Raw genomic sequence first — 16,266 nt, 5'->3', positions numbered from 1 at the left:
ACTTGTGAGATGGAATGAAAGAAAAGCTTATAGCCAGGTGTGATAGTACAAATCTTTAATTCCAACACTCAGAAGGCAGAGTCTTGCAGATCCATGAATTTGAGGTCAGCCTGGTCTATAAAGCAAATTCCAGAACAGCTAAGGTTAGATAGTGAAATACAGAAAGCTGGTGAAAATGTAATTGAATGAGGGGGACATATTCCAGCCCCAGAAAGCAGGAAAATTTGTCAACTTCTTACATGTGGTTCTGGTTATAGAGTCAAGGATGGAAGAAAGACATTATGGAATCTTCCTCTGTGACCAAGGAAAACCACTGAGGCTAGGCATGTGTCAAGGGTGTCCCTGAATGGAGGCCTAGATATGTCATTTCATGAAGTAGTGAAGTGGAGGTCTGGATTGCCTTAGAGACCCGGATATGTTGGAGATGCCATAGCCATGGGATACCTGCTGAGGAAAACTGCTAATATGTACTGGAACCAGCCCAAGTGAAAGAAATATGTTGCAGTTGACAGAGCTGAAAGGAGATGGAGATCTGAAGAGCACTTTGGCATCAGACATGGAAATGTAGAATTTGGAGATTGTGCAGCTGGTTTTTGGTCTTGGTTTTAGTCCAGTATTTCCTCTCTGTGCTGCCTTCCCTATGTTTGGAATGGTAATGTAAATCCTGTGCTATTATGTGTTGGAAGTTTGTTATCTGTTTGTCCCCCCCACCAGGGGATTACAGTTAAGAGATTTCATGCATCTCAGAAGAGACTTTGAACTTTAGACTTTTAAATAAGTTTTAGACTGATATAGACTATGTGAGTTTTGAAGTTGAACTCAATTCATTTTTGCTTTATAATATGGCAGCAAGCAAGCCTTTGAGGGCAAGGAAGTAGAATGTGGTAGTTTGAAAGAAAATGGCCACCAAAGAGATTGGCACTATTGGGAGCTGTGGCCTTGTTGGAGTAGGTGTGGTCTTGTTGGAGTAGGTGTGGTCTTGTTGGAGGAAGTATGTGACAGTGGATTTGCTCTTTGAGGTCTCATATATGCTCAAGCCACATATAAGATAGTCTACTTCCTATTGCCTGCATATTAAAATGTAGCAGCTACCTCTGCAGCACCATAATGCCACTATGACCCACTGAGATGAAAATGTACTGAACCAATAAACTGTAAGCCACCACCTCAATTAAATGTTTTTTTGTAAGATTTTCTATGGTCATAATATCTCTTTGCAGCAATAAAACCCTAAGACACTTAGCAATGGGAATATGGAGCCTGAATCAACCATTTCCTGAAACTAGGAAAAATGTCCAGTGGAGGAAACAGGACACCAAGCCAACAAATCCTTCAACTTACAATGTTTCCTACCAACAAAATGTGATACAGTAAAGATGGTGCATAAATTGTGAAAGTGACCAAGCAGTGACTGGCCCAGCTAGATGCCCATCCCATAAAAGGGAGCTCACCCTTGAGGGCCAGGAAACAAAGGTGGGATAGCCCAGAGACCTAGACTAGAATCAAACACAACTAGCTAAACTAAACAAAACAGAAACAAAAAAAAAACTAAACCAAACAAAACAGAAAAATAGTCAATGAAATGATTCCTATGAAATTCTGCTATATTCACAGATTGGTGCCTAATTCAATTGTTATCAGAGAGGCTTCACCCAGAAAGTGATGGAAACAGATGCAGAGATCCACAGGCAAAAATTTTAGATGGAGTGGAGCTCAGTAAATCCCAAGGAAGCGGAAAGAGGAAGAATTGTAGGAGCCAGTGTAATCAAGGACACCACAAGGAAACCCACAGAATCAAATAACCTGGATTCATAGGAAATCACAGAGACTGAAACAACTAGGGAGCCTTCATGGGACTGATCTAGGCCCTTTGCCCATATGTTACAGTTGTGTAACTTGGTCTTCTTATGTGACTTCTAACAGTGGGAGCAGGGACTATTAGTGACTCTGTTGCCTATTTTAGGGACCCTTTCTTCCTAATGGATTGCCCTGTCCAGCCTTAATAGAAGAGGCAGTGCCTAGTTGTTTCACTGCAACTTGATATACCATGGCTGGCTGATACCCATGGGAGTCCTGTTCTTTTCTGAAGAAAAACACAGAAGGAAGGATAGATTGGGTGGGGATAGGAAGTTGTACTGGGACGAGTGGAGGGAGGGGAAACTTTTGGGGGGATGTAAAACAAGCAACAAGCAAAAAACTGAGGCAAAGCTATTTTAGTAACTGGCCTGTAATGAGAGCCTAGTATAATGGGAATTAATGTAATATCTAGCTACCTCCAACCATCCTGGCTTACTGTTGCCACTTTGTCCCTATACTGCTTTAGTACTTTTATACAGTTTCTTCCCAGGAATTCCTGAAAACTCTTCTGTAACAAACAAAACAATGTTCATCTCATATAAGGCCTCTTCTCTTATCCTACAATCTAAGAAATAGGATTAATGAGTATGAGAGCATCTACTACTCCTTTATCACTGCCAGTTTGCAGTTCAACAATGGCTCTGTATTTACCCACTTCCTGAGACAACCCTTCCTTTTCTGTCCAATCTTATGGACAAACTTTAAGAGAAAAATTATCTCATTTAATACATACCATGTCTGTTTATAAAACTGCTAGAGCTGTTAAACTTCGTGAGTATTTCTCAATTTGCAATGCAGTCACCCTATCAAAACACTTCTAGCATCAATGGTTTTCAAAGAAATATGTAATCCTGGAGGTGGAGGTACGGAGCAGCTGAGCCTGATTTTAGATGAAAAGTGGAGAAACAGATCATCCATGGAACTTGTTTTAGATTATCAAACAATTAGGAACATCTAATAGTGAAACCTAGGTCTTTTTATCTCTAGTAGATTTTTCCAATAGTTGGGAAGGGGCATGAGAGAGTGAAAAAAATGTATTTATTGGGTATGATTATCTATTTTCAAGGAACAGTGCTAATATACTATAATCAAGCCCAGTTTATGGTTTGTTAATATCTAACATCTAAATTATAATACTGGGCTATATTAAAACCATTGTTCAATGGTAGAAGTCAACCAGGAGTGAAGGTAGGATTCCTAGAAGAAGGATTATTTTTTAATCTAAGCAACATTGGCTTAACTTGTAGGAAGCTGTGAACTTGTGCTCCATAGAAGAATTTTATGTGAGTAGGAAAGTGTTGCTAATGGGTACCTGGTGGAGAAGCCTGAATAACTCTATGGCCTACTGTCCATTTCTCCAGAGTATTTAGGACAGTTTACTTTACAAGTGACTGTGTAAAAGTTCTCCATAAATCCTTCAACAAGGGTCATTGACTTGAGTTGATGGAAAAACATGCATCTTTATTTTCATATTCTTTCATCTCAAATGTAGATTTCTATCCAATCAGAGCTATGGGATACATCATATTAATTAATATTAATAATGTTTTTTCATTGATATGTCATGTAATTTCAATCATTACTTATAGTTTTCATAGGTATTTCAGAATATCTAAATTAACTTTTTAAAAATGCAATCAAGTTATGTTCTCTTACTGGTCTGGAGCTAGGTAAGTAGGGTAAGATTGATAGCCAGAAGGAGCCAAAGACCCATCTGTTTGCAACTTGAACACTAGCTTTAAAGCTTGCATTACCAGGCCCAACATTTTCAAAAATTTAGAGCTCAAACTAGGGACTGTTATATATTCTTGACTGAACTATCTCCTCAGGCTTAGTTTTCCTTTTAATTCTTTACATTTTATATAATAAGAAATCTATACATTTTTATATATTTAAAAGCAGAGTTTGAGATGCCTACAAATTGAGAAAATAATCTATAACACCAAAAAAGTTGATAATTTCTGATATAGTCTAAGTGCCATAATCTTAACCATTACCCTTCTAGGTGACAATTATCTTCATAATTTTTCTGTAAATATTCTTACTGCCCCCTACATTAATCTGTGTATTAAAGTACCAAAGGTGTCTTTGTAATACATAAGTGCTGTTTGTACTCAAAGTCATCTCATGGTTTCTGAACAAAAAATTTTCAAGGTAAAATTCCACAGCCCAAATGCCATGTCATTCAGCTTGTTCCTCCCAGTTCCTCTGCCATTGTACACATCCCATGCATCTCTTTCCTTACCACAGCTTTGGCTCTTTTTTATCAACACTGTCACACTGTGTTAAACACTGCTGAAGGCCTTTGTTTTGGCTTTGGCCCTAAGTGCCAGCCTCAAATTTGTCCTCTAGCCATGGTCTCACGTCTATCTCTGTATGTCTTGTTTACTTTTTCTGTCTTACTCAAAGAACACTGCCTGAACTTATCACTGTATATCCAGACTAATGGAGTTCTTTCCCCCAGGAATTACTATCAGAGAATCTTATATATTTTGCTTAAGAATCCTTTCCATTACTGAATATTACCTCAGTAACATACTAATTTACATGTTCATTTTCTGCCATATAAATTCCATGAGGACAAATACTTTGTTTAGTTCATTGCTTTAAGCCCTATGGCACATAGTAGGAAGTGTATAAATATTTCTGAGTGAGTGAATCAGCCTTATCATTTTTTTGATAACAAAAATAGATTGCAGTATGCAAAGTAAGATTCTTTCTTGGCCCATAAGTGAGATAAATGTTGAAAACACCTATGATTAAACTCTCAATGGCTTGTTAGAATTTTAATTTTCTTTACTGTTGGCTCTTCTTGTGGATGGACTCAGTATTCTTGGGTTTACTTAAGCACACACAGAAATTATTTGGGGGAAAAGCCCTGATTCTGCACTAGACAGTCACAGGATCTTTGCTCCTAAGCTGTGCTACACAGGCACTATATACAGAGAATTACAGACTGTTATGGTGTAGAGATGATTGAAATATATGAAAGAATGTGCACTGAAATACTATGCCACTTTCCTCTTTGTGAGAGTTTGGGACAGTTATGGATTTGGATGCCCGGAGAAGGAAGTGTTCTTGGAATCAATCTCTAACAGACATTTAGGGACAATTAAACAGCTAAACAAATCACTCATTATTTAAAAATTCTACTCTTTGGTATTAAATGGATAATAAATAATTTGTTACATAAACTCATAACAGATAAGTAGTTTCTAGACAGAACAGTAATTTCTAAGTGGTTTTAGTTAATGCTCCTTAAATTTTCTCTAAAATGTAAGCCTCAGTTTTAAAAATTGTAGCTTCTTAGGTATCTGTTTAGAGCTTGGGGGATGTATTTTAGACAAGCAGTGCCTCTATGTTCATTCAACAGGGGGTATCTCATTAGAAACTTTTTGGAAAAATATGTAAATTTGACATTGTTTCATTAATTCTATGATTAAATAAATGTTAGAATTATACATTATAGTCAACAATATAAAGATTACTGATGTTTCTCTAACAAGTTTTTGTGTGTATGTGTATATATTTCATTTTTAATTTGTTTAGATTTACAAAAGTTAGTTTTGTCCACAATAGAAACAATATACTCTGCTACATTTTGTCTATTTTCATTATAGCTGAGCATCCACAGACACATAAAATAATCTAGTGGTCTTCAGGACTTGGATGAACTTGGAGCAGATGACCTAATAAACTAACTAGTCATACCTGTTCTTCTAGGAGCAAGCTCCCTGTGATGCAGCCAACCTTCAACCATAATAATTAAGTATAGAATTTGTAAACATGAATCAACCAAATCATTGGAAAAAAAACTTTATTTTGAAAAGCAGCAAACCAATCATCTATGTGGGAGTACTCACTCACAAACCAGCCACATTCTGGAAACTTGAGGTTGAGCCTGGTGGTGTGACCAAAATCCAGGGACTGCCACACAGAATGAGCAGTAAAAAAAATGCTGGGCAGGTATGCACAATCCCCAGGGACATGGTGTTGACTGTTTTTCATGTTATGGAATAGCCAGTTGGTCTGCATGGTAAAAACTGAGTCACGTTGAGGGCATATGAGTCAGTGCTGTGCATGCCTGTTAGGAATACTTCCTTTGTTCTTCTTACAGCCACATGGCTTTTTAGTGGCTTCCCTTTTCATAGTATAATAATCACCAGGGATGTGATTAACCACGTCTAGTTTAGTTATTTCATCTCATCAAAAGTACTGTAAAATAGCTTTTCCCTTGACTGGAAAGTTGAATTTGGTGGTTAAGAATGTACTAGACATCAAAGGGTTCTATTGTCCAGACAATATGGATACAGGCCAACTGCACTGAAGCTCTACTCTACTATGCCTTCTTTTAAGTGGAGTCATCACCCACTTGACTAGAAGGAAGGAAATGGTTTCCTTAACAATCCACTCTTGAACTCTTTATCCAAATAGGAGGAATTGTGACCAGCTGTGCTGTATCTTCGTGAAAAGCAGATAAAGGGGGAAGCATATACATAGTATATTAGGGAAATAACATTGTGTGACACTAGAAAAAGTATGGAAGAAACTCCTAATTCCAGTTTTTTTTTTTTTTCTGAGAGCATGTTGTACATTTTAGAAAGGATATTTAGCTTCTCTTCAAGAATCTGTTAAGGCATTGAAAGTGTGAAAAAGATAATAGCAAAAATGCTGAAGTTTTAAATACATGATTATATGAATTGTCCATATAAAATAAGTACATGAGGGATATATAGATAACAGCCCCAGGAAAATTAAATGATAACATAAATATATCATATTGTACCTTGGCAGTGCCAATGAAAATAGGTGCTTAATGAAGATCCACTAGATTGTTAGGCCAATTACACATTTCTACACCTCTGTTTTATGTTTATAATAGTTTAATTCCCCCAGAATCAGATTCTGGGAGGCAATTACATTTAAATGAAGAAAACAAGAGGAATAGCAAGTTAAATGAGCAAGAAAAGTTGAAAGTGAGATCCTGAGGGGAGAACAGAAAGGGAACTTGACAGTATATAGGACTGGCTAGAAAATGAAGGTTCTACTATGTAGAGAGGAATATTAATTTTTGTTTGTTTTATTTTCAGATGCTACAGGAGAAGGAGTTCTTATTAATTTTTGCTGCACATTTAATTTTGTTAGAATAGAATGTACGGAGAGTAGCCACATTCTGATGATTTTTTTAAGTTTAGATGATCTCAAAACACTGACATCTTCTCTTTACAAAACAAGAATACAATAGAATGTACCATAGAGTATTTTCATTAGATTACGTTAGGTAATGCTCATAAAGAATTTATCACATCAGAAGCATTCAGGAAACAATGGCAAAGAATGAAGGGAAGAAAAATCATATACTTTAACATCTGTAATTCTATATTGTTAATGCTGAGTGTGATGAAAATGTAAGGATTTAAACTGAAAAGATATTAAAATAGGTTGCTATCCAGTTAAATAAACAATGAAGAAAGATCAGACAAGTAAGATACAAGTATTACACTTTGTCCAACACCTGTATAACAGAAGTGTTCCTTTACCAGAGGCCACAAATCAAATTGATTGATTGCAGCCTCTTAACCAAACTGCAGATGTGTCCCAAAGTCATGCAGGATTTTGCTATTGTTATAATAAACTATCTTGTAGATTTGCGTGTTCACTGGAATTTAAAAAATAAAAATATCCTGATTTGTAATATATTCAAGTAAAGTTTTATGTTAGCTATAACATTCTTCATTGCTTTCATATGCAGTTGGATCATAGTGGCCACATGGACTGTGATAGAGCAGGACTGCTGCAGGACTGGGGGTATTTATGAAAGAGGCAAAGGAAGCTTTTGTGCATGATAAGGCCAGAAAAAAAAATGGAGATTCCAGTGGCCTAGAAGTTCAGCCATTCTCTTACAATACTGTTGTGTAGCAATTTCCTCCAAGAGAAAAACCATCTATCTTGGATGGAAGCTCATTAAGACAGTATAATCTAAAGGTGGTAAAACACTTCATCCTACGGGGAAAATCTTTAATCTCAGCAAGTAAACAACTCAATGGCTTCAGAAAATTCCTGAAACTGACCAGGTATACTGTCCCTCCCCAAACATATAAAAGTAAGTAGTACTGATGAGAGACATTCTCAAAAAAGCTGAAATGCCTGGAAGAGGCTCAAAGCACCTGACCCTCGTGGAAGAAACAGAAACCAGCTAAGCTGTCTAGATTAAGTACAGACTAGGACATGGATACGTCATTCAGAGGTTTAGGACTCTTTCTGATCTGCTAGAGGACCCAAGTTCAGTTCCCAGAAAATACAACAACCCGGAACCCCAGGTTCAGAGAATCGTGCACCTCTGGTCTCCATAAACACTGCACTCATGTGCTCATACCTTCTTAAAAATGCATATAAAGAACTTGAAAATATGCAAACAAATCTTGAAAAAGGAAATAGAAACCAGCTGTGCAACCTGGGAGAGGCTCAGACTACCTAAAGAGACAGCCTCCAACCTGTTGCACTACATGAACTAGGTTTCTATTTTTTACCTATGCTGGGTGGGCTTTGGGGATGCAGCTGTCTTTGACTCATGTTTACCCCTGTAAGTAACTCCTTACTCATATATCTGAAAATAACCTTAATAAAACTAACTGGTTCACCAAGTTGGACTATGGTGCTACCCATATTTTGGTCTGTCTCATATCTGTAGTGAAAAGATATGTGTTTGGGTCATCATAGGAATGTTGTCATGTAATATATCCTTCTAGTGGAATATGGAAGGATGTGCAAGCAGTTCTATAACCTGCTGAGTCAATCCTCCTCAGAAATCCATTGAGAGCCATCTGACTGCCCAGCCCATGTTCTTCCTTCATACAATCGCTAGATTTACTTTTTGAGAAGTCTTAAATTCATTTATCTTGGCATGTTAAGAGACTTTTGTAGCACTGGAAAACAAGTGGCAGAGGGTCTGTCTTCTTGAGGGCATTGGTATGTAAAATAAGATTGTTTTTAATTTAAATAAAGATTCATAAAAAAGAAAAACAAAAGAAAACAAAAAATAAATAGATTGGAAGTCTCTATTGTGCTTCCCCTCTTTGGACCTCAGGGGAATCCCAGGGAAGAGAGGGCTACAAGATTGTGGGGGGGTCAGCAGGGATTGAGGACACCAGGACAACATGTCCCACTGAATCAACTGAGCAGGGAGCTCATAGAGACTGAAGTGGCAAGCAAAGGGCCTACAGGATCCACATCAGGTTCTCTACATAATTTATCATGTATGCTAGGTTGGTGTTTTTGTGGGACTCCTAAGAGGTGTGTCCTTGATTCTTTTCCAAGCAGGTGGGACCCTTTTCTTCCTTTTGGGTTGCCTTGTCCAGACTTGGTGTGGGGCTTTTGCCTTGTCTTATTGTATTTTATTTTGTCCTGTTTGATGGTTGTCTCTTGGAGCACTGCTCTTTTCAGAAGGGAGACTGAGAAGGAGTGTATTCAGGGGAGAGGGGAGGTGGGGGGGTCCTGGGAGGATGGAGGGAGGGCAAAATATGGTTAAGATATATTATATGAGAGAAGGATCTATTTTTAATGAAAAAGAAAATGTAGCAAAAATGCAAATGGAATAATATCCTGTCATTTGTGGCAATAGAAATGAGCCTGGAGAACATTATGTTAAGTGAAACAGCCAGGTATAGGAAGACAATGACTTAATGCTCTCATTTACTGATGAATTAAAAAACAAAATGTATCTCATAAAAGTGGAATGGTGGAGGGAAGGAAGGGCTTATGAGACGTGGGACAAGAGATAATAATAATAAGTTCATTGTCTTGTACAGCAGGGTTACTGTAGTTACACATTTAGTTAATGGTTTTAAAACAGCAAGAGGAGAGGTATTTGAAAATTCTTAGTAATTAACTGTTAAATGCTTGTGGTCATAGATTGCTAACTCCTCAAATTGATCACCACACTAGCTATACATATATTAACACATCACTTTATGTCTCATGTTATAGCAATTAAAATTTTACAAAATTGAAGGATGCTGATTTGTCATTTTAGCATTTCCATGTTGTCTATATATTTCAAATTTCTGCTGGGTTCAAAATAGAAAAACAACAACAAATTTTTTTTTTTTAAAAATCCCCATCCATCCATCCAACCAGCCAACCAACTAATCAATCAAACAAACAAACAGAAACAGCAGAAAAACACATCTTTTGGAGGGTATATGCAATCAAAGATTTATACCAACTATAACATTAATCTCCAAAAGGAATTTGGATGTCCTTACAGAAACAATGCAACTTTTTTTTTCTCTGCACTTCTTCTCTCGAGAGTAAAAAGGAAGGAGACAAGGTGTGTTGAACTTTACACAAAACAGTTAACTGCAGTGATATTTTTGTCTGATTTTGTTTTTTGAGACATGGTTTCTCTGTGGCTTTGGAGGCTTTCCTGAAAATAGCTCTTATAGACCAGGCTGGCCTTGAACTCACAGAGATCTGCCTGCCTCTGCCTCTTGAGTGCTGGGAATAAAGGCATGTGCCACCACTGCCCGAAAACTGCAGTGATTTTTATTATAACCATTAACATATGTGTACAATTTTCTATTATCATAGATCTTGACTTTCATTTGTTATTGTTACTACTTTTCTTTTTCATGGTCGATATTGAATGTATTTCTGCTTTGTTTTTTATCCCCTTTTAAGAGGGTATATTTGATTTATTTATTTTTATTTACTAATTACAATCTGACAATTTAAAAAAATAATGCTTATCTTAATATTTAACCAGAGTAAAAATTTAGAAATCATATCTTGCTTTGTAAAAATTCCCTTCAATATCTTTCAGTTTTCTGCTGATGTTGTCCTCATTTTACTGTTTTTAATTTTATAAAATTTACTCCACTATGATATTGGATAGATTTGAAGTTACTTTTTTTCAGTCAGTACTGGGTTACTGAATTTATCTGGTTTTACATGTTTCACTAGTTTACAATTATATTAATAATAATCAATGTCTTTTAGTATTTATAAAGAAAATATGAACATGGTATAAATGACATGAATACAAGATGACTTGCTTCATCATGCTATAGAATTAAATCTCCATTTCAGAAGCAGGCATGCTTCAGAAATATTTGTGTACAGACTTGGATTTAATATGTTGCTCAAACTCAATCCTCTTGCCTTAGCCTTTCAAATGCTGTGATTAAGGTGTCAATCACCACACATGAACCTGGTTGGTATGTATTATCTGAAGTGCTTTGGGATTAGAAAGGTTTCCCAGTGTGGATTTTTGCCTAGTGCATCCACATGAGATATCTTGGGGTTGGTTCTCAGTATATGCATGAAATCCGTTTGTTTCTTGTACACACAGCCTAAAAGTAATCGTTCACAATACTTTTTAATACACCTGTATTTTCGTTGTCAGGGAAGATATGTATTTCGCAACCAAATTGCATCTTTTAGCATGACTCAAATCTCCCCAGTCCTTCCCCCCTCCTTGTGGTGTTGCTGGGCTAATCCATTCCCATCTTAAATCATCTTTCAGCATAACAACCTTGGGAGTTACCAGGGTAAAAATACTTCTATCACTTAGGAAATTCCAAGGATTAAGCAACTATTGCTTAGGACTTGAGATAACAAGCCAAGAAAGTAAACAGAGTCCACTGGGCCTGGTGGTGCACACCTTCAGTACCATTAGAAGCAGACAGATCTCTATGAGTGAGAGTCCAGCCTGGTTTACAAAGTGAGTTCCAGGATAGCCAGAGATCTGTTATACAGAGAAACTTTTAGCCCGAGAGAGAGAGAGAGAGAGAGAGAGAGAGAGAGAGAGAGAGAGAGAGAGAGAGAGAGAGGGCAGACACCACCTGCTCCTGCTTTTTCTCTTTCTTTACTTACAGTTCCTTGCTGTCTGTTGTTGCTTCTTTCTATTCAGTACCTCCTAAAGGACTCTGTAGGATTTAGCACTGTTCCTCTTATTACTCTTCAATTATCTCACCACTTTTTAAGTTTACCATGTTTAAGTATTATTTTCCATGTTGAAACATTATCAAGTTTTGATGTGTTCCTCTTATTACTCTTATTACTGTTCCTCTTATTACTCTTCAGTTATCTCACCACTTTTTAAGTTCACCATGTTTAAGTATTATTTTCCATGTTGAAACATTATCAAGTTTTGATGTGTAGCCAAGACCTTCTTTGAATCTGCACTCATACAGCAGAGTACTTACATGACACTTGACTTGAATGTTCAATGTGCATCTCAGACTTTACAAGCTCCAGAATTCAATTCTAATATTTCCCTATGAACCTACTCTACTTGTTCACAAATCTACCTCTTTTTTATACTTCCATTCTTACTGTCTAATATTAAATCATAGTTCACTTGTATTAAAGTAATACTAATGTTATTTATTACCTTGGTTCTTTCTCTTTAAACAATGTATTCACAACAATAGTACTGGTAAGTCCTTTTCATTTTGATGTGATGAAGACATATTCTGTCATCAATCTACACAACAGTTTTCATTGGGCTCCCATCAAAAGTCCAAAAAATAAAAAAAAAACAAGTAAAACAACTAAAAACCATAAAGATCTTTAAAATGTCCTGGAGAGTCTGAGAGCTGTGTGTGTGTGTGTGTGTGTGTGTGTGTGTGTGTGTGTGTGTGTGTGTGTGTGTGTGTGTGTGTAATGAGAGCTTTTATTGTCTGACTTCGTTGCCTAGTTGTCTATGACTTTTAGCATCTCAGTTCTTATTTGGGTACGTTTGTTAACAATCATTCTAATATCCTTTCACCTGTTTCCTGTGCTTAGAAAACAAAGCCTAGGCTCTAAAGATATTCACAATAGGGGAAAAAAGTGGTACTTTTTTCTTATGGGTAATCAACATCTGTCTAATGAGACTTAAAGCCTACCCAGTAGGAGAGATTTCATGTCCGGTAAATTTGGCAGAATAGAGACAGCCTCAGAGCACAACACGACCTACAAAGTAGAGTCCTGATACTTCATAGTAACATAAATCTATTTATTGGCATAAAATAGTAGTTACTTGAATGCATAAAAGAACTCCTAGTGTAATATGACCTTAGATATTTATGTACATTCATACTTCTTTTTATAAACTCATTTACAGTGACAGCATGAACAATCTTGTATGCTAGATTAATTTTCCTAATTATACTTCATAGTCATAATGACAATACCTATTTCATTCTGAAAGTCACTATTAAGCTAGAATTTATATAATGCATACAATGTTAAGAAAGAATCTTGACACTGTGAGGAAACACTTCATTTATACAGAATAATACAAATAATACAGAACATATGAATTCAACCCAGTACTGACTATTATGAAATAACTGAACAAAAGAAAGTGAGGAAAATGTGGGGAAATTAGGGGTTGGGAAGAAGAAGAGAGAGAAAGAGGGAAGGAGAAAAATAATGAGGGAGGGGAGGAGATAGATGAGAACAAGGAGGGAAATAGAAGGAAGAAAAGAGATAAAGTCAGGTGAAGAATACAGAGCAAAAGAAAGGTTGTAGATATGAGGAGAATCCTGCAACTTTAGTCCCTCCACTGGGTAGGCCTCTCTATTATAAAGGATCAGTTAGGTACTTCTGAACCATGTACTAGGAAACTTGTATCTGGAATTGTGTGCATTTTAGAAGTAGTAACACATGAATGCACTTAAGAGTGGTGGCAAAGAAATATCTGGGTATCCTGTCACTCAGGAAGTAAGCAGGAACTTATAATAAATTCATAAACTTATAATAAGTTCATCATGGCACAACTAATTTAATTTTAAATATCAGAAGGCTACTGTAGAGAGCACAGAATTTTAAATAATTCCAACTGGAAACCATTGACTTACAGAATTGAGAAGGTGGACACAAACACTTCCTTCCAGTCTCAAGAGTTTGCTTCACCTTCAGTTTATAAAATACTATTTCAGAATAAAGCAGATACTATGATTTTAACTATTGAATAAGTACACTTAGGAAAAATTAGCAATGCAGGTCAAGTCAGGTCACAGATATGAAAATGATGATGTGGTAAAATTCAACTCTATTGTGATATTTTATTATTGTGTACATGTCCATGCATGTGATCCATCAGTGGTTTCATTTGTGTTCACTGACTCACTTTGTTCCAGCAGTCTCTATGGGAGACCCTTTGGTGCCACGTGATTTCCCAGAGGACTAGGGCCACTAAAGAGAAGATGGGGATCTCTTTGTTGTATATCATATCAGACAGGGTGCTCAAAAGGAATAGAGTATAATAGGTTCTGTGAGGAACATTTAAAGAAGTTATACTTTAAGTTACATTTAAGTCTGTCTACATAGTTATAGGTAAGCACAAGGCAAAGTATTTTGCAATCACTCTAGAGTTGGAAAAGAAATGTGGGGTGGGATCACAGGTAGAGACAATTTTGTAGAGTTGACTGAGACTGAAGTGGAGACCTGTGATAATTAGTTCTTGGACACACCTAGGATGGAGCAACTAGTACCCAGACTTTAGCTACTTTCTCCTTGGCTGGAAGTATAGATAATGCTGGAGAACAATGAACTGTAGCAAACAATGTGATGGTGAAAGGAGATGCCAAATGAAGTGAAGCCAAGTCCAGGAAGTAGGAATATTGTAGAGTATAGAAATATTGGAGATCATGATGAAATGCTTAAGGTGACCTGTGACCTGTGACCTTCACTACTCTAGAGAGTCTTATTTGGGCTGGATTTATTTTCATGTTTTAGGGCTAGACACAAAAGCATAATAAGGAATGATGTGAGAGTATCCATGAAGTTTAGAAGTTTTTTTTTCTTGATGAGGCCCAATATCTATTTAACAAGAAAATGCTTGGCATTGTGCTAAGCAGGTGCTGTACTATACTTATACCCACTTTTGTATGTCTTGCATATGGACAGGTGAATATCAATTCTTTGCTGACATAGTGATAGAAACAGAAAACTGTTATAGAATTTGAGGGGGAAAACACTGAATCAGTGATTACAAAGATTTAATTGAAAGAAAAACAAAGTAATTCCAACATATTGTTTATATCTGTTTATATCTGCCTGGAATGGGTTTAAGATACAGAGTTTTTCATAAACATCTTGAAATTTAAAGACAGCTTGATGTATAGTCAATTTATCCACACTGAGCAATGGCAATGAAGATTGGTTTTACCTCCACCTAGATAAAGTTTCTATGTTCTCTGAAGTCAGAAGCAAATAGAAAATTTTGAGTACCCTGTCTGATATGATATACGTACAATAAACAGAAAGAAACAGGTATTTGAGGAGAGTCCGACTCAAGAAGAAGCTGTCTTTGCTGTGGAGCTGTGGGAAAGCTGCAGTGACTTATTTCAAGGGAACATAACCCTTCCCCCAACACAAGTGCCATTCTATATCTACTGGATTCTCAGAGATTTTATATTGATTTGCTGACACAGCAATATCATATTGCTATGGAACTGTAAGGAGAGTGATTATACCTCATGTTATTTCTGCATTTTCTTTGTAAAAAGGTTTCCTCTCCGATTTCTATTTGATGTTAAATGACAATAAGTTTTGCTTTCTTTTCAAAATCTGACAGCAATTGCTTTAAAATAAACAGCCTTTAGATAGTAATTGTTAGTAACATGGTGTACATTCAATACTCAATGCCTACACTTCCAAATCTGGGTGACTCCACCATTTTTATAAAATCTGGGATCACTTAAGGACACCCTCTAGATACCTCCCAGTGTTCTGATATCTACCAGCACCCTCCTTTGTGTTAACAGAGTTATATAAACAAAATTACAAACTACATTGTCCATCCTCTGATGTAATTGCTTGAAAGCAGTAGTTTCAACTTATAGCTGACTATAACTCACTGCCTGCTCCACATGTCACAAAGAGTATATTGCATGTATAAAGTGACAATGTAATGAACATAAAAAAGACACAATTATTCAATCTTTAGTTTTAAGCAAATGATACAGGATATCTCCTTCAAAATATTTACTCCTTTTCCAATGGATAGCAACCATCCTGATAGCAAGACACCTTGTACTAAAAGTATATATATATATTATATATATATATATATATATATATATTAGAATAGTCTGAACTAAAATATTTTAAAATATTTTAGAATAGTCATTGTTAGGAGACCAAGAAAATTCAAGAGCTCATAAAAATGTAATGGTATCTATTAATTACCTGAAGCCTACTAAACCATGTAAATCATAATGTGCCATGTTATATCTGGAGTTCCTATGTGTGTCTGCTTCCCAGCCACCACCTCCTGCAGAAAACTTTGATTCAACTTGATGAACAGACACAGCAATGTTTCATATTCTCTCTCATTTGAGTTTTCTGCTATAGATTCTGCGCTCCCTGTGTACTAGAGAGCAAAGAACCAAGGAATTCATATGATAAGCAATGTAC

The sequence above is a fragment of the Cricetulus griseus genome, chromosome 2 (assembly GCF_003668045.3).
Source record: "Cricetulus griseus strain 17A/GY chromosome 2, alternate assembly CriGri-PICRH-1.0, whole genome shotgun sequence".
In the NCBI taxonomy this organism is placed as follows: Eukaryota; Metazoa; Chordata; class Mammalia; order Rodentia; family Cricetidae; genus Cricetulus; species Cricetulus griseus.
This window is presented reverse-complemented; position numbering follows the sequence as displayed.